This window comes from Pinus tabuliformis, chromosome 8, assembly GCF_031772625.1.
Source record: "Pinus tabuliformis cultivar Carrire ecotype Pingquan chromosome 8, CPIR1, whole genome shotgun sequence".
Taxonomy (NCBI): domain Eukaryota; kingdom Viridiplantae; phylum Streptophyta; class Pinopsida; order Pinales; family Pinaceae; genus Pinus; species Pinus tabuliformis.
In genome coordinates this window covers 762,761,327-762,785,833 of record NC_142294.1, presented here as the reverse complement: position 1 = coordinate 762,785,833, position 24,507 = coordinate 762,761,327, and the positions used below count along the sequence as shown (strand labels likewise).

At 37.4% G+C, this 24,507-nt stretch overlaps 1 pseudogene; it reads left to right on the top strand.

The window, feature by feature from the left end:
- Window positions 1–12,280: 12,280 nt before the first annotated feature.
- Window positions 12,281–24,507, top strand: LOC149237829 (glucose-6-phosphate/phosphate translocator 2, chloroplastic-like; annotated as a pseudogene).

The following is a 24,507-nucleotide window of genomic DNA, read 5'->3' as shown; positions in this document are numbered from 1 at the left end:
TCTAAATCCAAATCTGGAAAAGAAACATCTAAACATTCTAAAGGATCCGTAAGTGAACAGGATAAGAGTGAAGGGTCAGTAAAAGATACTGCCCAATCAACGGAACTTCTACAGCAACGGGTTATTGCCTCTCCGCAAAGAGATCCTCCCCCTCTCGTCATTCAGCAGTGATCAGTCACAACCGAATTAGATAAAGAATGGGAAACCTTCAATGACCTGATCAATCTTGAAGGGCAAACCATAAAAACACCTGTGAGTGATGCACAGGTAACAAAAGAAGTAGTCACAAGAACAGTTAGCAATATCTCAGATATGGAGCATATCCCTATTGCCCCATCCTCTGAGCTTATGCTCAAAATAGAAGAAATTCCTCCCCTTGATGTATTTTATAGCCCACAGCACAAAGCAGTAGTAAGAAGACAGAGGAAGAAAAGGAAATTGGAAAACATGCTCTCTCAAGACGCAGAACAATTAGATGTCCTGTGGCAAGATCCTACTAGCAATCCTACTGAAAATCTCACCAAACTATCTCAAATCGCAGGAGCATATGCCTCTGCAACTATTGATAACACATCTGAGGTACAACAATTTCTAAAAGAAAGGGAATACCAGATACAAGTATTGCAACAACAGTTGCAACAAGCTAATGCGAACAATGAAGCACAGAAATAGCTTGAGAGGTTACAACAGGACTTCCAGTAGATGCAGATAGGATATCATAAAAGTTTGGATGAAAAAGGAAAGCAGTTACAGGATCTACAGGAGATGCACAAGGACAATCCTAAACTCACAGAATATATCACAGAGTCCATTTCCTTGAACGAAAAATTACTACAGCAATAAGAAACGTTGGGCCAAAAGATATCGCAGTGGAGCTATTATTGTGAAATAAGTGATAAAACCACTAATCAAGTGGTAGATTTACGAAGTGACTATGATCTAATTGATAAATGGGTGACTGAATATTTGGCTTGGAAAGAAACAGACGAAGGAAAAAGAGTAGGTGCACCAAGGATAAATGAAAATCATAAAGAAATGCTCTTTAACAAATGGGACGAGCAAATCAGAGAGGTAGAGCAAGTAGCAGAAGGAGCAGCCACGGCAACAAGCAGTATTATTGATTGTGTAAATGAAAATTTGCACAGGACAAATTTGATCGCAGAGACCACTCCAGGATATTTACCTAACACACAGCAACTACAGGCAGATTGGAAACAGAAGGCCCAAGAAAAGGCACAAGAAATCCAAGGGTTAACCAAGTTGAACTGGGATTATTACTGGGCTTACTTGGTAAAGCCACATAGCCAGTGGATGACTATTAAGTGCATCATCAATTCGGCCGAAAATATGGCGCCAGCTCTCGTCAATTCTGTTTTCTCAGCTCAGCTAAAATCGGAAGTCGGTCAGCCGACTCTTCTCAAACAGATGCTGCATGCGTGCGATTTCAAGGACCAAATACAGAAGTAGTTTAATTTTAGATTCAATTTTAGTTTAATTTTGTTTTATTTTCCTGAAAAGAGGACGGTCATTTAAACCGCATCCTATATTTTTGTAATAATTTATTTTTAGATTTAGTTAGTAGTATTTAAACCCTTCTCATGCATTTAGAGAAGGGTCTTGAAATTTATCAAAAACTTATCCCTAGAACATGCACTTTCGTACCCTCTGTGGAGGTTTTGATGAATGAAAGGAACAAGATTTATTGATGTTTGCTTTTGATATCTGCTACTGATGTTGCACTTTTGTACTCTTAGTAGATATTTGATCAAGAAGAGATAAATCGTTATCACTCGAAGCTCATGAGTAGGACTAGTTATAAATGGTATTTCTATCTCTTAACTATTTCTGCCTTGTGTTAGAGTGATTTTCAGTTCAGTTATTTATTTATTAATGTATGAATGCCTGTGTTATCATTTGGAACTTTTGTATGATGATAGTTATTTATTTATGCTTAGTGTATGAATAGCTCATTATGCGATATATTTTTCACAACTGTTTCGTCTAACTTTTTATACACAGTGGTTCATCTTTATTGAACTCTTTTCTCATAACATCTGAATGATCTTTATTACCAGTTGTTGTTTGAAATCATTTTAGATTGCATAGAAGAAAAATCTCACCCCGTGTTAGTATAGATTTACATGTTTCTGATTATTAGAATATAATTTCCTTATTATTAGATTAGAATTAGAGTAGAAGTATTCCATTTAGAAACTGTTGGAAACAGAAATATCCATCTTTCTCACACACACATACATATTGGGAAACTGGTCCCATATCCCCATTCAGACCCGCTATACCAAACGGAAAAGGCGCTGCCAACCAAGGTCTGGATCGGGCGGGTATCCCCCTTGTTGTAGACCTGATTTTCGACGCTTCAACATAGTAGTAGGTTGTATGTTCAGTATCAGTTGGTATTGCAGTTCAAGAATTTATGTATGACCCAATGATATTTTACGATTATGGATTCAGTTTGAAAATGTGATGAAATAGAGGTCCATAATGAAGCAAAAGAACGCAGTTGAAGCCTTAATTTGGTTGGATCCTAGAGTAGGTTGGGACCTACTCATTTGCTAAGGTTGGAGCCTCAATCAAGTTGGAGCCTACTCAATCTAGAGGTTGCAACCTCAATCAAGTTGTAACCTACAGTGAGTAACATTTTACATCTTTGAGGTCATAGGCTCAATCAAGTTGTCGCTTACCACAAGTGGAAGCTTGCATATTTTGGCGGTAATTGACTCCCACAAGTTGGGGCTTGCAAATTGATGTAAAGGAATTGAAAATTGGGTATAAGATGATTTAGTGGTTTTCTCCCATTTGGGTTTCCACCTAAATTTTTTTTGTCTCCTTGTGATGTCATGCATTCATGTCTTGTTGTTTGCTCTTGTCATGCTACTGATATGAAGATGCATTGATATAATTAATGACATAATGTTTATGGTTCATTACTATATGGATGAATGTTAAGAAAGATTGTTAAACTTTGAAATTGACCTCACACTAATTCACTACCCCCTCTCAGTGTGACTTTTGGGCCAACAAGTGGTGATAGCACATGTGCCTTCATGAAGAGCTAACCACTATGTTGAAAATAACAACAAGAAATGCTAAAAATAGATTTGCTAAAGATAGCATTTCAGGTATATTCCAATTTTAATTTTTCCTTGAATTAAAATTCGAATTTAGTCTCACCAATTGTTTGAAAAATAATTAATTAATTCGTCTTGAGTTAATTAGTTGGTGAAATTCAAACATGAAGTCTTTATGAAGTCATGCAACAGCTATCTCTTTGATTGAGGAAGTTATCCCTTAATTAAGGAGATAAGGATGAGTTGTATTTGTGTTGTAATTAGTTAGCTCAGTTAACAGAGTTAAGTCCAGTTAAATTAGTTCCAAACAGTTTGTGGAACTAATTGTGACTTCAGTCAGTTAATGCATGCATGTATGCAACTAGTGTTCTCCAAATAACTGAATATTCTCTTATAAATAACTCATGCATGTCAGTTCAGACAAAGACCCAGTTGAGATCAAAGGCAGGTACAATGTACTATGAGTTGCTAGGATTTTCCTATAAGAAAATCTCTTGCACGCAGAAGGAATTCATTCCTTCAGGATTGCGCAATTTCTACAGAGATCTGAGCAATGTGTGAGGTGAGAACCACATAGGTTATAGTTGGAGGACCCAGGGAAAACTACACAAGGAAATAGGAGGCTTGGAGGACAGAGGAGAAGGCATATGTGTTGTCTATTTTGTCTATGAGCAGCAGTGAGGGATTGTATTGAGAGCTGGATAGCTTGAGAGCTAAAGCTTTGTGTAATCCTTAGATATTTCCACTTGTATGATAATACAGATAGTGAGGTTTTTAGCTGAGGCTTTCGCCAGAGTATTCATCTATGTTTCATGTGTGATTGAATCTTCTTCTCTGTTATATGTGTTCTGTTTGATCTTGCTCAAAATCGATTAAGCTTCCGCAAGTTTGATTATAGAAGTAGATTAAGTATTTTTCTTTAGTACATTGCATAATCATTTTAATCTACAGTGAGAATTTCTACATGGTATCAGAACAAAGGTGATCAAAGCAGAGAACATTATACAAATAAGGGAGAAGTTCTAAGTTTGAAGTCCTTGATTGTAAGTACAAAACTCGATTTCTTATCACATCTCAAAGTTCACCAATGGCGTTCAATGGCTTGAGACTCGAGTATGCCCTGGATGGCAGCTCGAATTACATAGCATGGAAGGATCACATGGAAGCGGTATTAGAAGACAATGGTTTGAAGGAATTCATTGATCAAGAAGTCCCCAAGCTAGTAGCAGCTAATGCTCAAGAATTGGAGGAATGGAAGAAATGTGTGGTGAGAGCGAGGAGGATTCTTCTCGAGGGAGTTCGAGACCATATTTTCTCGAGTCTCCATGGGAAGGAGACTCTGTTTTCAATGTGGAAGACATTGAAGGACCTATATCAGAACAACAACAACCAGAGGAAGCTGGTGTTAAAGGAAAAGCTTCGGAAAATCAAGTGTGAAAAGGGTGACACAATCTCTACATATCTGAACAAGCTAACCACCTGCAAATATGAGCTTGGAAGTGTAGGAATCACGATAGGTAATGATGATATGGTGAGTCTTGCTCTCAGCAGTCTTCCTAAGAGTTGGCATAGCTACCAGGACTCGGTGAATGGAAGAGAGAAACTACCAGATTGGGAACGACTGTGGTCAGATCTGATGCAGGAGGAGATCAAGAGGAGCACTGGAGATGGTTCTTCATCCAAGGAGGATGAAAAAAATCTAGCCTTAGTGAGTAAGGAAAGGAAAGGGAAAGAGAAGGATTCTCATCCCAAATCGAGTTCTTCTCATGGTGGGAAGAAGATTGATAAATCTAAAGTGAGATGCTTTAATTGTCAAGAGGTGGGCCATTATGCAACTAATTGTCCATTGAAGAAATCCAAGAAGGGATCCTCGGAAGGATCTGAAGGTGAGGCATTGGCCTCTCAGTTTGAATTGGATTTTACCCTCATCGCAAGCATGGTTTCATCGATGATGAGTTGTGGTTGGTTTCTGGATAGTGGAGCCTCACTCCACATAATTGACGATAAGATTTTATTCAGTACCTTGGAGGAGAAGGACCTCCAAATGCACATAGAGATGGACGATGATGGAAAGCATGGTGTTTCAGGTGAAGGTATGGTTCTGTTTTAGAGGGAGCATGGAGCTCCTCTCACCCTGACTGATGTAAAGTATGTGCCTGGAATGAAGAAAAACTTGGTATTGATCGAGATGTTGGAGGATAAAGGCTACAATGTTGTCTTCAGTAAGGGAAAGGTTTTCCTTAGACACATCACCACGGGTCAAGTGAAACAGATCGGTTCATGGGTACAAAAAAATGTACACTCTTGAGTTTCAAGATGCATGCAAAGCCTTGAGGAGTAAGGTAAATGTTAGAGACTTGGTGGTTGAGAGGGAGAGTACATTATGTTGAAAATGCAACAAGATTATGGAGCTTAGTGGAAAGGATTCACCTTCACTAAGTGGGCCCGCAGGCTATTTTTGGCGCAAAGTCTATTTTTAGACTATGTCTATTTTTAGACATATGGATCATGGTCTATGAGTTGTAGGATGCTATTTGTGGATGATTGGTCATGTTCGTAAAAATATATGGACTTCTATTTTTAGACATATGGGTGGAGTCTATTTTTACACTGCCAGGCTAAAAATAGAACAGTCGAATATTATTAGCTCTTAATAATATTTGGACTATAAACATTATCTTATCTTCTTGGAGCACTTCAGTTTGAGCTACAGATGTGGCACATGCAGCTGTCAGAAGGAAATACGCTTTTCTTATGGGTCATTTGAGCTATTACGTGATGGACTTCAGTGAGAACTCAAGTGATTGAGTTTGGTGGAGTTGATTGAGGAGTTGATGGAGTTGTGTTCAGTTTGACTTAGTTGAACTAGTTGTATTTAGTTTAACTACAAATACACTAGTGATGAGTGATGTGAATTAATTATTAATTAATTCACTAATTATTTAACTCATAAATTAACTAAAGAATACATCAGTTAACTCAGTGCATGGACAGTTCAGTAGAGACAAGTGTTAGAGGTGAGTGAAAGGGCAAGACAGCTGTCAGTTGTGACTATAGTTGTGCATGAGACTTGCACAATAAATAGATTGAGTATTGCCAATGAGGATTGTGTGGTTCAACCAAGGGAAATACAAGTTTGGATCAGCCATTCTCATCTATTCTCATGTAGGATTGCGCAGTGGAGGCAGGCAAGCAGCGGAGGATATTTGAACCTGTGATTGATTCAGATCTGAGATAGTTTTGTGTGTAACAGGTGGAGATAGTACTGAGTACTTGTGAAGAGTATTGTACTATGTATTGTTACATGTTCTTAATCAATATAATATACAGATAGTTGGGGGTTTTCAGTTGTATGCTTTCCCCGGTTACATATTGTGTTGATATGTGTTATTGATGTGTTTCAATGTGCGCATGCGAATGTTTTGATTCTGCAAATTGATGATCAACGTAGAGGAGGTTATGTATTATGCATGCATTCCGCAAATAGTGTATAATCGGGATAATATATATGAATAAGTGTCATATTATTCAAAATTTCTACATGGTATCAGAGCAGAGTTGATCATCAGACCTATTCTTCAGAAAGTGTTTACATTTTATTTGTTCAGGCAGAGTCTGTAATCGGGCCAGGTAGCCTCTGGATTCATCCTTCCTTTGGAAGGTGAGATATCCGGTAAAATCCCATACAATCAATCTCTGTACAAGAAATACTTTGTTCTCATGAATTTTAGATTAGAAGCAGTTGATTTTTGAGATGGTGGAATTCGAATTTGCAGTAGTGTTTTCTTGGTGTCAAAGTTGAAATGTCTTTCAACGGATTGCAATTGGAGTATGATCTTGAGGGCAGATCGAATTATATTGCATGGAAATATAGGATGGAGGCGGTGTTAGATGACAATGGGTTGAAGGATTTCATAGAGGCTGAGGTCCCAAAGCCTACTGATGCTGCTCACGTTGAGGTTTGGCAAAAGAAGACAACAAAGTGTCGAAGGATTTTGTTGGAGGGTGTGAAGGATCACATTGTATCCAGCCTGCATGGAATGGCTTCTCCATACTTGATGTGGAAAGCATTGACAGATTTATTCCAAAGCAAGAGCAACCAGAGGAAGTTGGCGCTCAAGGATAAACTCATAAACATTAAGTGTGAGAATGGAGATAGTATGCCCAAGTATCTCACGAAGTTCACCCAATGTCGGGATGAGCTGGGAAGTGTGGGGGTGACTGTCGATGATGAGGAATTGGTGAGCTTGGCTCTTCTTGGTCTTTCGAATAGTTGGCATTCCTATCAGGACTCTGTCAATGGTCAGGAGAAATTTCCAGGATGGGAGAGACTTTGGTCAGATCTTGTGCAAGAGGAGATCAGGCAGAATACCAGGGACGGATATTCATCAAAGGCATCTGATGAAGAAAATTGTTCTTTGGCTACCAAAGCAAAGAAGGGGAAGGAGAAGGGTTCTCTTTCCTAATCCAGTTCTTCCAATGATGGGAAGAAGGTTGAGAAATCGAAAGCGTGATGCTTTCTTTGTCATGAGTTGGGCCATTATGCTACTAATTGCCCAAAGAAGAAGTCCAAGAAGGGATCCGGGGAAGGATCTAAAGGTGAGGCACTTGCTTCATAGTTTGAGTTGGATTTCACACTCTTCGCATGTATGGTTTCATCCATGGTGGGAAGTGGTTGGTTTCTTGAGAATGGAGCTTCTTTCCACATGACCGGTGACAAGAGTTTGTTTAGTACTTTGGAGGAGAAAGATCTCCAGATACTCATAGCGATGGGTAATGATGAGAAGTATAGTGTCTCGGGTGTAGGCACGGTTATTTTTCAGAGGGAACATGGAGCTCACCTTACCTTGACCGATGTCAAGTATGTACCAGGACTAAAGAGAAACTTAGTGTCGATCGTGATGCTGGAAGACAGAGGCTGTGATGTAGTCTTTAGTAAGGGAAAGGTTTTCCTTAGACACATCATCACTAGACAGGTGAAGCAGATTGGTTCATGGGTCAAGAACCTGTATGCTCTTAAGGTTCAAGATGCATGCAAAGCCTTGAGCAGTGAGGCAATTGATGGAGACTTGGTGGTTGAGAGGGAGCGTATATTACCTTTCAACATGCAGAGCCAGAAGAAGTCTCAGACGATTGTGGAGGAGCCACGATTGGTGCAGTAGCTTCAGGAGGTTGTGGAGCAGCCACGACAAGGAAAGCTGAGAGGAGATTGAGTAGAGACATCTACTCATGCAGAGACCTCCAGTAGGGGGAAACTTCGAGCCAGGTGGGCTGAGGGATCACATGCAGCGATACCTCCAGGTAGGAGGTGGGGCGATATAGAATGATCGCCCCAAGGAGGAGGGGCAGGATCCTTGAGGTACCCAACCTCTTGGATGAGACCTTGCTACGAGAGCCCCGATGTGGAGTAGCAGGAACTGACTGATTGGGTAGAGACAGATGCAGATGGAGCATCAGAGAGAGCGACAGTGTAGGGAATCCCAGGACAACGCATAGCTCGCAGGCTGCAACAATGCGAGAGGATCAAGTGTTTTGCACAGTGCTAGGTGGCACAGAGAAGTGTGCAATGGTGCGAGATGCATGGAGATGTTGCAGTAGCGAAGATGTCAGAGAGGGAGCACTTGTCAGCAGCAGGTAGAGCTTCAGCATCAGAGTATGTTCCTATCCCAACAGAGTGGTCAGTTGGGAGTGTTTTTGTTCCAAGTGTTGTTGGAGCAAGTGGACCGGGAAAATGTGTTGCATGCAGAACATTCCAGAGTTGCAGGATAGGGGTTGCAGATAATCCATATCTTGTTGAGAGGGACTGTTGAAAATGCAACAAGATGATGGAGCTTAGTGGAAAGGAGTCGCCTTCACTAAGTGGGCCCGTAGGCTATTTTTGGCGCAAAGTCTATTTTTAGACATATGGATCATGGTCTATGAGTTGCAGGATGCTATTTGTGGATGATTGGTCATGTTGGTAAAAATATATGGACTTCTATTTTTAGACATATGGGTGGAGTCTATTTTTAGACTGCCAGGCTAAAAATAGAACAGTCGAATATTATTAGCTCTTAATAATATTTGGACTATAAACATTATCTTATCCTCTTGGACCACTTCAGTTTGAGCTACAGATGTGGCACATGCGGCTGTCAGAAGGAAATACACTTTTCTTATGGGTCAATTGAGCTATTGCATGATGGAATTCAGTGAGAACTCAAGTGATTGAGTTTGGTGGAGTTGATTGAGGAGTTGATGGAGTTGTGTTCAGTTTGACTTAGTTGAACTAGTTGTATTTAGTTTAACTGCAAATACACTAGTGATGAGTGATGTGAATTAATTATTAATTAATTCACTAATTATTAACTCATAAATTAAATAAAGAATACATCATTTAACTCAATGCATGGACAGTTCAATAGAGACAAGTGTTAGAGGTGAGTGAAAGGGCAAGACAGCTGTCAGTTGTGACTATAGTTGTGCATGAGATTTGCACAATCAATGGATTGAGTATTGCCAATGAGGATTGTGTGGTTCAGCCAAGGGAAATACGAGTTTGGATCAGCCATTCTCATCTATTCTCATGCAGGATTGCGCAGTGGAGGCAAGCAAGAAGCGGAGGAGATTTGAACCTATGATTGATTCAGATCTGAGCTAGTTTTGTGTGTAACAGGTGGATATAGTACTGAGTACTTGTGAGGAGTATTGTACTATGTATTGTTACATGTTCTAAATCAATATAATATATAGATAGTTGGGGGTTTTCAGCTGTATGCTTTCCCCAGTTACATACTGTGTTGATATGTGTTATTGATGTGTTTCAATGTGTGCATGCGAATGTTTTTATTTTGCAAATTGATGATCAACGTAGAGGAGGTTATGTATTATGCATGCATTCCACAAATAGTGTATAATCAGGATAATCTCCGTGAATAAGTGTCATATTATTCAAAATTTCTACACGTTACCTCTCAACATGCAGCGCAAGAAGAAGTCTCAGACAATTGTGGAGGAGCCACAATTGGAGAAGTCAGTAGAAGGATCACATGCATCCATACCTCTAGGTGTGAGGTGGGGCAATGTGAAGAGATAGTCCCAAGAAGGCTAAAATAGGGGCAGGATCCTTGAGGTACCTAGCCTATTTGATTAGACCTTGCTACGGGAGCCCTGACGAGGAGTAGCAGGATTGGCTGAGTAGGAAGAGACAGATGAGGATGGAATGACAGAGGAGCTCCAACATCAAAGGGTGTTTATAGCCCAATAGATCAGTTACTTACTTCTCAGTAACTGAGTTGCAGTGCAGCAATGCGCAACACGATGCAACATGATGAGAGGAGGTGCAGTGCGAATGCAGTGCTAGGAGATAGGACCAGCAGCAGCATGGATGCAACAGGAGGAATCAGTGTGATTGATGGAGTCAGATATCAAAGTGACAGGGGCTAGAGAAGTCAGATACTAAAGAGCATAAAGGTGCAGAGTTTTCAGTCGATAGAGGCAATAACAGTTAGAGACTTTGATGACAGAGGCATCATTCTGATTCAGGTTGGATATTTTTTTTTGTTTCTGGAGTTGTTGGAGCAACAACACTAGAGAGAAGTGTTGGATGCAAAACATTCCAAAGGTTCAGGATTGGGATCAGGTCGAATTCCTTTCTTGTTGAGAGGGAGTGTTGAAAATAGCAACAAGAAATGCTAAAAATAGCTTTGCTAAAGATAGCATTTTAGGATATATTCCAATTTTAATTTGTCCTTGAATTAAAATTCAAATTTAGTCTCACTAGTTGTTTGAAAAATAATTAATTAATTCATCTTGAGTTAATTAGTTGGTGAAATTCAAACATGAAGTCTTTGTGAAGTCATGTAATAATTATCCCTTTGATTGAGGAAGTTATCCCTTAATTAAGGAGATAAGGATGAGTTGTATTTGAGTTGTAATTAGTTATCTCAGTTAACTAAGTTAATTCCAGTTAAATTAGTTCCAATCAGTTTGTGGAACTAATTGTGAGTTCAGTCAGTTAATGCATGCATGCATGCAATTAGTGCTCTCTAGGTAATTGAATATTCTCTCATAAATAGATCATGCATGTCAATTCAAACAAAGACCCAGTTGAGATCAAAGGTAGGGACAATTTACTATAATTTGCTAGGATTTTCCTATAAGAAAATCTCTTGCATGCAGAAGGAATTCATTCCTTCAGGATTGTGCAATTTCTACAGAGGTCTGAGCAGTGTGTGAGGTGAGAATCACACAGGTTAGAGCTGGAGGACCCAGCGAAAACTGCGCAAGGAAATAGGAGGCTTGAAGGACAGAGGAGAAGGCATATGTGTTGTCTATTTTGTCTATGAGCAGCAATGAGGGATTGTACTGAGAGCTAGATAGCTTGAGAGCTAAAGCTTTGTGTAATCCTGAGATATTTCCACTTGTATGATAATACAAATAGCGGGGTTTTTAGCTGAGGCTTTCCCCAGAGTATTCTTCTGTGTTTCATGTGTGATTGAATCTTCTTCTCTGTTATATGTGTTCTGTTTGATCTTGCTCAAAATCGATTAAGCTTCCACAAGTTTGATAGTAGAAGTAGATTAAGTATTTTTCTTTAGTACATTGCATAATCAGTTTAATCTACAGTGAGAATTTCTACATACTAGAAGGTCAAACATCAAGACAAAATGGAAAGTACCAGAGAAGTGGGGAATCCCCCCATGTTTGATGGAACAAATTATGCATTCTAGAAGATAAGGATGGAGACATATCTCATCTCCTTAGGAGTAGAAGTTTGGGAAATTGTGAACACAAAATATAAAATCCCCAATGCTACTCCAATAGATATAGCAGAGAAGGTAGTTTTCACACATAATGTAGAAGTGAAGCATGTTATCCTGAGAGGATTAGTGAAGTCAAAATACATAAAATTAATACAATGAAAGTTATCACGTGAGGTATGGATTAAACTTCTAAAATATTATGAAGGTGATAAGAAATTTAAAGAAGTATGATTACAAGCTCTTAGAAGACAATTTAAAAGTTTGAAGATGGAAGATTATGAGAACATTGCTTTATATTTCATTCATGTGGAAAACATAGCTAACTCCATTGTAGGTCTTGGTGAAGATGTCCCTAATAGTTATGTAGTTCAAAAAATCTTGAGATCACTTCTATGAAGATTCAACCCTAAAGTATTTTCCCTTGAAGAATTAATAGACGCTGAAAAGATGGCAGTGGATCAACTCCATGGAAATCTTTCTGCATTTGTGTTGAGAATCAAAGAAGATAATTCAAGGGTCAAGGAAGCAATTTTCAAGGCAGAAAAAGAAAAAAATAAGCAAAAGGACGAAGAAGACTCTAATTTTGATGAAGAAGAAACAAAGTTTGTTCAAAAACTCAAGAGAGGAACCAACAAGTTCAAGGGTAAGTTTCCTTTAAAATGTTTTGAATATGGAGTAATTGGTTACTATGAATCTAATTATTTGTATGCTAAGTTGAATGAAAGTGACGATGAATTCAAAAAAAAAAAAAAAAATCAAAAGAAGAAGTAAATACAGAAGACAAAGAACTTTTACTAAAAGGAACAAAGGGATAGTGAAATCAGTGCAAGCATGGTCGATGAAGAAAGAAATAAAATACTATTCAGCTGAGGTTGAAGAACTCGAAGCAGAAGTGGATCTTGAAGGGGAAATTAGAAATCTTATGAAAATAGTCTAAATGAATACACTATTGTTTCCCTCAAAATTGAACTAGAAGAAGAAAAAAGAATAAAAGGATGCCTATTTGAATAGTTGAACGAGAAAGAAAAGAAAGTGTGAAAGATTGGAAGAGGAATTTGTCCTCTTAAGAGAAAAATTGTAGTAGCTTAGTTCAAAGTTCAACAAAAGCATTGATTCTCTAGATCATATTCTTCGCATGAATAGGCCTCCACCTATCGAGACAGGCCTTGGCTATTAAAAATAATGGTCCCCCTGGCTCATCAAGTCCAAAGAAGATTGATCAAACTTTTATAAAATCAAATAATATCTCACATGAATATCCAAAGAAAGTAGTACATCAAGTAAAGTAGGTTCATTTCAATGATTGTAAAGGAAATTCCAAAGGGAACCAAAATGAAAAAAATCAATAGAAAGGATCCACAAGTAAAATTAATGTAGGAAAAACAATGAATATTTTTAATCACAAAGCATGCATTAGGATTAATGAAACATGTTTAAAAATGAATAGATAAATATGCCTCATGCTCTGGTTGGACAACAAGAAACCATGACTCCTCCAAAAGGCATCCTCAGAAGATCGAGATCTCCTTCCTTCCCTAGGTACGAAATCAAGTTTCTTGGTTATTGTTACTCATGTACTAAGTTTAGACATAAAGTTCAAGATTTTTACACCAATGATATGGTCATATATAGAGGATAAGATTAGGTACCTAGACGAAGATATGTCGAACAAATCAAAAGAATGCATCAGCCACATCTGCAAGTGTTTAATACTAATGTTGAATGTCACATATGTCACAATGAGGGCCATATAGCATGAAATTACAAACTTAGCCTTGGATGGTATGATAAGGGAAGATTTCCTATTAGTGTTGGAATATGGAGAAGAGGTTAAGGAGGGCCTCTGTTAGGTTTTATTTCTTCGATCTAATCTTTTGGATAAAGTCTCTTCAAGATCATAAATTCCTAAATCAAAACTTGAAGAAGCAATTGTGAAGGAAGTATCTAGACTATGTTTTGATGGTGATATATCGCTTGTAAAAAGAATGCATGACCTAATGGAGAGTACAAAAACATCTCAGGGATAAAATAGGAACAATCATAAGTAAGTAATATAAGCATAGTATTAGGGGGAACCTATAGTGGAAGCATGGTTGTAAGGGGAGACTATAAGTTAGAAACGCAAGAGAATGGTTTATGACAGGTCCACAAGATCATCAAGGAATAGGTACTCATACAGGTTCATCTACATGTTAGCTTTTTGCAGATATATGTGACTATTTTCCATTGATTTCAAAAGGGGAGAGATTGCATAAATTTATTTTACCATGAAATATGGGAGGAATTGCACTTATTTTTATAGCGAGGAGAGATTGTACCACATTTCTTGGAGTCCTTGATTTTCTTTAACATCCAAAGACCAACAATATCTAAGGGTGTTTCCATCAATTAAAAATGGGGAGATTGTTGCGGATAGTGTTTTCATTGACGAAAAAAGGATTTCATCCTTGTCAAAAGGGATGTATGGAGAACAGAATCAATACCATCCTTGGTGATCAAAGAGAAACAAGTCACTTTGTGGAGTAGTATGATAGCTTGACCTTTCACAAGGTATCATTAAATGAGGATGTGGGTGCTTGAATTTATTTGACTTTTTGATGAAGCTAAGATGTTAAAATGCTCTTACAAATAGCATAGTTGTGCAGTGCTCTTCAATGCCTTTCCAACAATATATTTCACTCAGAAAAAATCCTCTTGGATGAGAAGTTATGGCCTATTAAAAATTAGTATTAGTCTGGGGGAAAAATTAAAGGCCAAACTATATGGAAAAACCAAAAATATTTAATTGTTAAAGATCATGCAAGTTGGGAGTGGATCCACATTTGAACAAGTAGATCAATGGCTATGAGAGCATAAAGTCACACACTAGTTAACATAGTTAAAGATCATGCAAATCTTATATAAATCCATCGTGTTCTCAACATATCAATGACCAGATGGTAGGAAAGATGATCAAGGTTTAATCGGTCCCACAGGACCAATTGATTGATGACATGTGGAAGCAATTAATGGATATTGACATGGGCCTATTAATGTTCAACACATAGCACAATGCATACATTTTTGGATGACATCAACTCGCCAATGTGGAGCCACCAAAGGTTCCCACATGGTAGTAAGATATGGCATATTGAGTTGTCCAATAGGCTCAAAATTATACAACATGTAGCCCTCTAAGGGAATGCCACATGGCCATTATGATGTCATAAGGATGCCAACAAAAGCATGACCATTAACCCTTTATTCACGGTCATAAGGCAAGATCAGATGGGCTAAGAAGCTGCGAGTCTCTCTATCTAAAATTAAACTTGTCCATATCATGAATATTATCAGTGCAAAACAATTGGTTTAACTCCTTAAACCAAAGACGTATGGTCGACCCTCCCTCGTAGCTCAGGTCTACCAGACATATATATATATATATATATATATATATATATATATATATATATATATATATATATATATATATATATATATACGACCCAATGGATAGATGTATGTATATAGAACAATAAGAAATATGTGAATAAATCTCATTGTTATGGTTTTTTGTGACCATGTTTAGAGATTTATATTGTTATGGTCCGCATCAAAGTTTCTCATTCATTTTGAATCTTAAGAGCTACCCTTGAATCCTATTAGTTTGAGAGAACGAAAGTTGTTGATCTAGTTTTGTTGACTGGTTGGTTGAATATGTTTTTCCCATCATTTTGACTAAGGTTGGTCATGTTTTGGAATGGAATATTAATGTAGTGCATTTGCACCAATCTTGTAGTCAAGGCCATTACATTATTACCACTGTAATGAAGTTTTATGACTGATTTTGTTGCCATCGTGGACAAGGTCGAGGATAAATTTGAGGCTATTACATTGTTGCTACTATAATGAAGTTTTGTGATCAAGTTTATTACCATTGTTGATGAGGCCGCGTGTGAATATGAGGCCATTACATTGTTGCTACTAGAATGAAGCTTTGTGACCAAGTTCATTTCCACTATGGAAAAGGCCAATACCATTGCATTGTTGTAACCATAATGAAGTATTGTAACCAAGACTAATGCCATTATAGAAGATCCCAAGGATGAGGCCGAAGCCATAAATTATTGTCATCGTGGATGAAGGTGAGGCCATATATCATTATTGTTGTGGTCCCTAAGAGATGACAAGCTTGAGCACAATAAGTATTCTATAACAACGTGGACCCACAAAGGTATGATGATTCAATGTAGAATTCGTTGAGTATAGTGACTCTACTATAATTAGATGAGGATCACCCATTATGCCAATGCACACTAAGAGTGTAGTCGGTAAGTCGTTGGAATAGTATGTGGGTGGTACTAAGTTTGACTTGTGACACAAATATGTTATTTTTTTTTTTTAATATATTTTCCCATTCTATAGCATTGTTAGACAGTTTTGATGTCCTGCACTAGAATCTGATGGTCATTTTGTAGAAACAATGCTACTTTTCTGTCAATTTATAGAACGCACCCTGAAACTGTGATGATGTAAAATAATTAATTAACTATATGGTTTGTTATACTTTTTGTGGGTTTTTGGAGTCGTTTTTTTATCCAAATTGAATTTGGAAGATGTTGGGAAATTAGAACTCATAGATGAATGCACCTAGATAGGTTTGACAATATTTTAGCTCATGATTGATGAATAGAAACTATTATTTATGTTTGGAAGGTATATGAGCATATTGCAAGTATGTTAGATACATGAAGATAATAGGTTTAGAGAAAAGGTTTGAATGATCAGACTACAGTTTTGGTTGGAGCAGAGTTTTGGGACAAAAATATGAAAAACCGCAACAAGGATTGACAGTGATCATAGTTGAGACAATGGTTGCAGGTTGTGTGATAGGTTCATGGAAAACTATTATTGTAGTTGTTTTATTTTATGGACAATGATTGTTGCAATAGCAGGTTGTATGCTCAGTGTTGGTATGTATTGTAGTTTATAACTTTATGTATGAGTTAGTCATATTCTATGATTGTGGATCCAGATTGAAAACATGATGGAATAAAGGCCAACAAGGAAGCAAATGAAAGAGGTTGAAGCCTCAATCAGGTTGGAGCCTAAAGAAAGTTGGAGCCTACTCATTTGTCGAGGTTAGAACCTTTAATCTTGTTAGATATTAAAGCATGTTGGAGGCTACTTAATCTATAGGTTGAAGCCTCAATCGAGTTGTAGTCCACAATGAGAAGTATCTTGCATCTTCAAGGTTTGAGCCTCAATCAGGTTATAGCCTCCCACAAGTGGTAGCTTGCATATTTTGGGGGTAGCTGACTCCTGCAAGTTGGGAACTAAAAATTGATTTAAAATAATTGAAAACTAAGAAGAATAATATTTGGCGGTTTTATCTCATTTGGCTTTCCACCTAAAAACATTTTTCTCCTTGTGACGTGATGCTCTATTGTGTTGTTGTTTTCTCTTGTCATGCTACTAATATGATGATGCATTGATAATTAATGACATAATTCTTATGGTTCATTACTATATGGATGAATGTTGATAAAGATTTCTAGATTGTGAAATTGACCTCACACTAATTCACTTCCCCTCTTAGTGTGACATTTGGGCCAACATGGCTTGTGGCTCATATGTTTTCTCATGAATCTTTCCATTTTCATTCCATGCATTACACTAGTCATTAGTTGTGAACTACTTTACAATTAGTTTCTAGTGTTATTTTATTGTTGCATGTCTTGGATGGATTTAGATAACTAACTCCTCTTGAGATGTACTTGGTCTTATTGTTGTATTGTTACATTCTTACATCATGCGCTTCAAGTTCATCATTTTTGGGTTGATTTGTTCTCACACTTCCAATGTTTACACTTGCCTCACATTAACATCTCTTCATTCAATACTCAAGAGAAAAGAAACAAATATGGTGGAAATCAACCCACATACCATATGGGACTCCTATCCCAAACTGTGTGAGGCTTAATTGGGACATCATATTGGGGACATCCCCTTACCATTGGCAGTGAATTTCTCCCCATCACAATTTTGGCTCTAGAAGGAGAGCTAGGTGACAAAATGACCATGAGGAATCCATGTCTTAAATTTTGATTTCAAATGCCTTCTTCCCAAATCCCTATTTGGAGTTGTGTTTATGGAAAAGTTTTTGGAACTCCTATTGATATGGTTGATCTCTTATCAAAAAATAAATTTGATGGTGAAGGTGAGATTTCTGCATTTGAACATATCTATTAATTTCTTGAAAGTTGTATCTCTAATGGTGTACATCATGCATAATTTTCACTCTCACGTTTGAAGGTCTCATCAAAGGATGGTGTGAAATATTTCATTGATGAGTTTAAACCTTCTTTTGGAGAATTTAATTTTGAGACATTGTGTAAAATGATCAATGAGCTTATAATGAAAGTGAATGAATCCTTGAAATATTTTTTAAATGTATTTCACAATCTTTGTTGTAGATTTCCTTTGAAAGACGTGGATTTTGTTGAAAATGGCAACAAGAAATGCTAAAAATAGAAGTGCTAAAAATAGCACTGATATAAATAGCAGTTTGGGTGCCAGTGCTGGATTGAGCAATAAGGAATGAAAAGTGGAAGTGCTAAAAATATCATTTCTATTTTTAGCAGTTCAGGATAGATTCCAATTTTAGTCAGTCCTTGGACTAAAATAGGAAGTAAAAATTCGAATTTTAACTTAACAATTGTTTGAAAATAAATAAATTAATTCACCATGAGTTAATTAGTTGTGGAAAACCAAATATGAAGTCTATGTGAGGACACGCAACAGTTTCTCCATTGATTGAGGGATTTATCCATCAGTTAAAGAGATAAGGATGAGTTCTAATTTGAGTTGTAATTAGCTAGCTCAATTAACTGAGTCAAGTCCAGTTAGATTGATTTAAATAGTTTGTTTAAATTAATGTGAGTTTAGTTAGTTAATGCATACTTTCATATAACTTCTGCACTTTAGATAGCTGAATATTCTCTTATGAATAACTCATGCATGTGAATTCAGACAGAGACCTAGTTGAGATCAGACGAGGGATAGTGTACTATCCGTTGGATGGATTTTTCCTATAAAAGAAGCTCATCAATGGAGAAGGATTTATCTCCTTCAAGTTTGTGCAGTTATTTCTGAGCCAAGTGAGCAGTGTGAGGTGGGAATTCACACTTGTGGAAGCACTGGACCCCAGGAAAAGCTACGCAAGGAAATAGGAGGCTTGGAGGGCAAAGGAGAAGGTTTGTGAGAAGCCTTTGACTGTCTATGAGCAGTAGAGGGATTGCAGAGAGAGCAGGATAGCTTGTGAGCTGATTCTTTTTGTAATCCAAACTATATTTCCACTTGTATGATAATACAGAGTTGGGGTTTTTAGCTGAGGCTTTCCCAGAGTATTCTTCTATGTTTCATATGTGTATGATTTCTTCTTCTCTGTTATATGTGTTTCGATTGATCTTGCTCAAATTGATTAAGCTTCTGCAGAGTTCGATAGTAGAAGTAGATAAAGTATTTTGCTTTAGTATATTGCATTATCAGGTGATCTACAGTGGGAATTTCTACATGGTATCGGAGCAAAGGTGATCAAAGGAGAGAATAGTATACTGAGAGGAGATTTCAAAGTTTTGAGTTTTGGACCAAGAGTTTTCAGAGTAGATCTAAAAATTTCTGTACAAAATTTTTAGAAACAAATAGCATATTTGGATTCCTTGTGAAAAAATACCCAAATTCAAAAAAAGAAAAATCGACTAAATCGGAGTTCGGATGAGGGAGATATCGCTGATTTAAAATCAGCTCTTTTTCCAGAAAATTTCGTGATGGCAGGAAATATAAAATAGATTGGTATGCTAGCCAAGAACCTGTATGCTCTTGAGGTACAATATGCATGCAAAGCCTTGAGGAGCAAGGCAAAGGTTAGATACTTGGTGGTTGAGAGGAGAGTAAATTACCTCTCAACATGCAGCACCAAAGAAGTCTCAGACAATTGTGGAGGAGCCATAATTGGTAAAGTAGCTTTAGGAGGTTGTGGAGCAACCACAACTGGGGAAGCCAAGAGGAGATAGAGTGGAGGTATCTACTCATGCAGAGACCTCCAATAGGGGGAAATTTCGATCCAGGTGAGCAGAGGGATCACATGCATCCATACCTCTAGGTAGGAGGTGGGGCGATGTGGAGTGATCGTCCCAAGAAGGCTGGAATAGGGACAAGATCCTTGAGGTACCCAACCTCTTTGATTCAACTTTACTACAGGAGCCCTGACGTGGAGTAGCAGGATTGGCTGAGTGGGTAGAGACAGATGCAGATGGAGCGGCAAAGAGAGCTACAGTGCAGGAGTCCCAGGACTATGTAGAGCTAGCAGTTTGCAGCAATGCGAGAGGCACAAGAGTGTTGCACCAGTGCAGGATGGCACAGAGAGGTGTGCAACGGTGCGAGATGCATGGAGTGTTGCAGTAGCTCAGAGGTCATATAGGGAGCACTTGTCAGCAGCAGGTAAAGCTTCAGCATCAGAGTATGTTTCTAGCCCAACAAAGAGGTTAGTTGGGAGTTTTTTTTGTTTCTAGAGTTGTTGGAGCATCCACAATTGGGAGAAGTGTTGCATGCAAAACATTCCAAAGGTACAGGATCAGGTTCAAGTTGAATGCCTTTCTTGTTGAGAGGGAGTGTTGAAAATGGCAACAAGAAATGCCAAAAATAACACTGCTATAAATAGCAGTTTGGGTACTAGTGCTGGATTGAGCAACAAGGAATGAAAAATGAAAGTGCTAAAAATAGCATTGCTATTTTTAGTAGTTTGGGATAGATTCCAATTTTAGTCAGTCCCTGGACTAAAATAGGAAGTAAAAATTTGAATTTGAACTTAACAGCTGTTTGAAAATAAATTAATTAATTCACCATGAGTTAATTAGTTGTGGAAAAGCAAACATAAAGTCTATGTGAGGACATGCAACAGTTTCTCCATTGGTTGAGGGATTTATCCATCAGTTAAAGAGATAAGGATGAGTTGTAATTTGAGTTGTAACTAGTTGGCTCAGTTAACTGAGTCAAGTCCAATTAGATTGATTTAAACAGTTTGTTTAAATGAATGCGAGTTCAGTTAGTTAATGCATGCTTGCATATAACTGCTGCACTTTAGATAATTGAATATTCTCTCATGAATAACTCATGCATGTTAGTTCAGACAAACCTAGTTGAGATCATAGGAGGGACAGTATACTATCAGTTGGATGGATTTTTCCTATAAAGGAAGCTCATCCATGGAGAAGGATTTCTCTCCTTCAAGTTTGTGTAGTTATTTCTTAGCCAAGTGAGCAGTGTGAGGTGGAAATCACACTTGTGGAAGCACTGGACCACAGGAAAAACTGCACAAGGAAATAGGAGGCTTGGAGGGCAGAGAAGAAGGTTTGTGAGAAGCCTTTGGCTGTCTATGAGTAGCAGAGGGATTGCAGAGAGGGCAGGATAGCTTATGAGCTGATTCTTTTTGTAATCTGGACTATATTTCCTCTTGTATGATAATACAGAGTTGGGCTTTTTAGCTAAGGCTTTCCCCAGAGTATTCTTCTGTGTTTCTTATGTGTATGATTTCTTCTTCTCTATTATATGTGTTCCAATTGATCTTGCTCAAATTGATTAAGCTTCTGCAAAGTTTGATAGTAGAAGTAGATCAAGTATTTTGCTTTATTATATTGCATTATCAGGTGATCTATAGTGGGAATTTCTATAGATTTAGATTATTTGAAGGAATGGCCTCAATGATTAGTTTCCCTCTCTATGGAATAATATGACTATGAATCAAATATTGATCATCAATTACATGAATATTTTAATGATTCACATGTTACAAATAAGCCAAATAATATGTTTAATTTTAGCATGCCCACCTTTGTCTCTTTTTCAAGTGTAATTCAAGAAAAATCGCAGGCCTCAAAGGAAGAAATTGTCACATCTCTCATGTTCTTTTATCTTCATCACCCAATGAAATGATTTTTGGGGAAAATAATGGAATCTTGGTTATCATTGAATCAAGTAATGAAGAAATCATAAATGAAGAGGAGAAAAGTTGTCAATTTGAAAAACTAAGATAAATTCCTCAGAAGTGGTACAAGCTCAAATTACTGAATTGTCTCCTCATTATCTTGTTTATGGGATTTAAGTTGATCCCATTGAAATTGTATTAGAGACCATTTCTAAATCTTCGTGATTTTCTCTTATCTTTATCTCCTTGCAGTGACCAAGCCATTGTCTTAGATGACAACGATGTTATGTAACCAGATCACAAAATAGAAGAAAAAATAGATTAAAGACTTCAAAATAAGCCTCTTCAGGGGGTAAGCCTCCTTTTACATCACATAAATGAAAATTTCTTGGATGATTCAAATGAAAATACCTCCTTGGTATATATAGGAGTCTAAGAGGTCACAATATAATTAGATCCTACATAACAATAACAATGTAAGGGCACAACAATAACAATAGGTGGCTACACTAACAATAACAATAAGGGGGTACACTAGTATTATAGGGACCTAACATGCTCTTCTCCTTCAAAAAAGGTGTTTTCATCAATGCTTAAGTAGTTCTAGATGCTTTTCTATAAAATTTTCATCCTCCCATGTGGAATCTTTAGCAGGTAAGTTCTTCCACTTAGTCAAAGACTCTAAAATTGATCAATTTCGTAGATGTCAAGTTCTTTTTTCTGTGACTTCTTCAAGCTCCAATATGATTTTTCCTTCCTCGTCAAGTTCTGGCAATATTGTTTGAACTGGGAACTTGTCAATGATAAACTTTAAGAATAAAACATGGAAAATTGGGTGTACTCAGGAAGATACAAGCTTCTCCAATCTATATGCCATAGTAACAATCTTTTGCAACATCTTGTAAGGACCATAGTACTTGGGTGATAATTTATTATCCTTCTTAACTTGCTTGAGGGACATGTGTGTATGGTTGTAGCCATAAAAATATCTTGTCACCTACATTAAAACTTCTTTCACTGAAATGTTGATTTTCATGTTGTTTCATTCCATTTTGCGCTAAAGTGAGGTTATCCTTTAAGAGTTAGATAACTTGTTGTTGATGCTCGTTGTGATCTTCCACTGCTTGCACCTTAGAATTTTCTGTTAAATATGATGTGATGGACAGTGGATGATATGCATAAAGTTGCGTAAATGGGGCTATTTTTGTAGTATGGAAGAAGTGTATTCAAACGCGGAGGGAAATTTCAAGTTTTAGTATTTGAGTTGTTACAAAGGAAATCTGAGTTAGGGATAACTATAATTCCTCAGGTACCTATTTCTTGGACAAAAGACTGTGTGAGATTGTTAAAAAATGTCAATAATAATTGGTCAAGAGCTATAGATTTGTGGTGTACCAGTGCGATTGAGGGTTACTAGTGGAATTTGCTATGAAAGCAACTGATTCTTTCAGTGTTGTGGAGAGAAAGTGATTTTATGGACCCAAGCAAAGTTACATAGTGGAATATGCTACAGAAGCATCTAATTCTTTCAGTGTTGTGGAGAGAAAGTGATTTTCCACCCTATCCCTTATTTCTAGTTCAGTGATCATGCTCGTTGCCTAGTCATTCCACCCTATCCCTTACTTCTGGTTCAGCCATCATGCTCACCACTTGGGAAACCAAAGTGGTGGAGGCCCTAGAGACTTCTCTCCACTTTTGAAAGGCTTTGATCTCTGTAACTCCTTCATATCTCTAGTCATTAATTGGTTCAATTTTTAACATATTTTGATGCTAAATTGTTATTTATAACAAAAAAATGTGTTTAGTACAGGTTTCCATTGCACACAACATAGGACACGTAGCAGCTACTATGAGAATGTCTAAGGTTGTTTCCTTCACCCACGTCATCAATAGCGTAGAATCAACATTTAGTATAGTTGTATCTCAGTGCCTCCTCGAACAACATTTTCCACTTCATGTCTACCTATCTCTATTACCCATCATAGGGGGTTGTGCTCACACTGCAGCCACGAAGCTCAATTTCAACCTTAAAGGTATCGTTAATTGGTTCCAACAAAATTTACACAAAAATATTATTAATTCATAGAATTTTTCTCTAGTAAGCATACTTCTAATTATGATAAATAAGCTCATCAAAGAGGATTGATTGAAAATGTTTGCATAATTGCAGGATTTATGGGTGCCATGATATCTAACCTTCCATTTGTATTCCAGAACATATTCTCCAAGAAAGGCATGTCAGGGAAAGGGAAGTCGATGGGGGGAATGAACTACTACGAATGCCTCTCTATTCTCTCATTGGCTATTTTAACACCCTTTGCGTTTGTTTTGGAGGGTCTGAGGTTGTGGGCCACTAGATGGAACAAGGCTCTACACACCATTGGTCCTCAATTTGCATTGTAAATTCACTTCTATTATATGTTTTTTTTTTTTTACTTTGGCACAATATTTTGATAATTCTACTAACCAATAATTGACTTAACTTACTAGGTGGGTGTTTACTCAGAGTGTATTCTACCATCTGTACAACCAAGTTTCATACATGTCCCTAAATGAAATATTGCCATTAACATTCAACATATGCAACACAATGAAAAGGGTTTCCGTTATTAATTAATCCATCATTATCTTTCACACACCAATCAATCACATCAACACTCTAGGAGCAATTTTTGCCATTTTGGGTACACTTCTCTATATGCAGGTATGA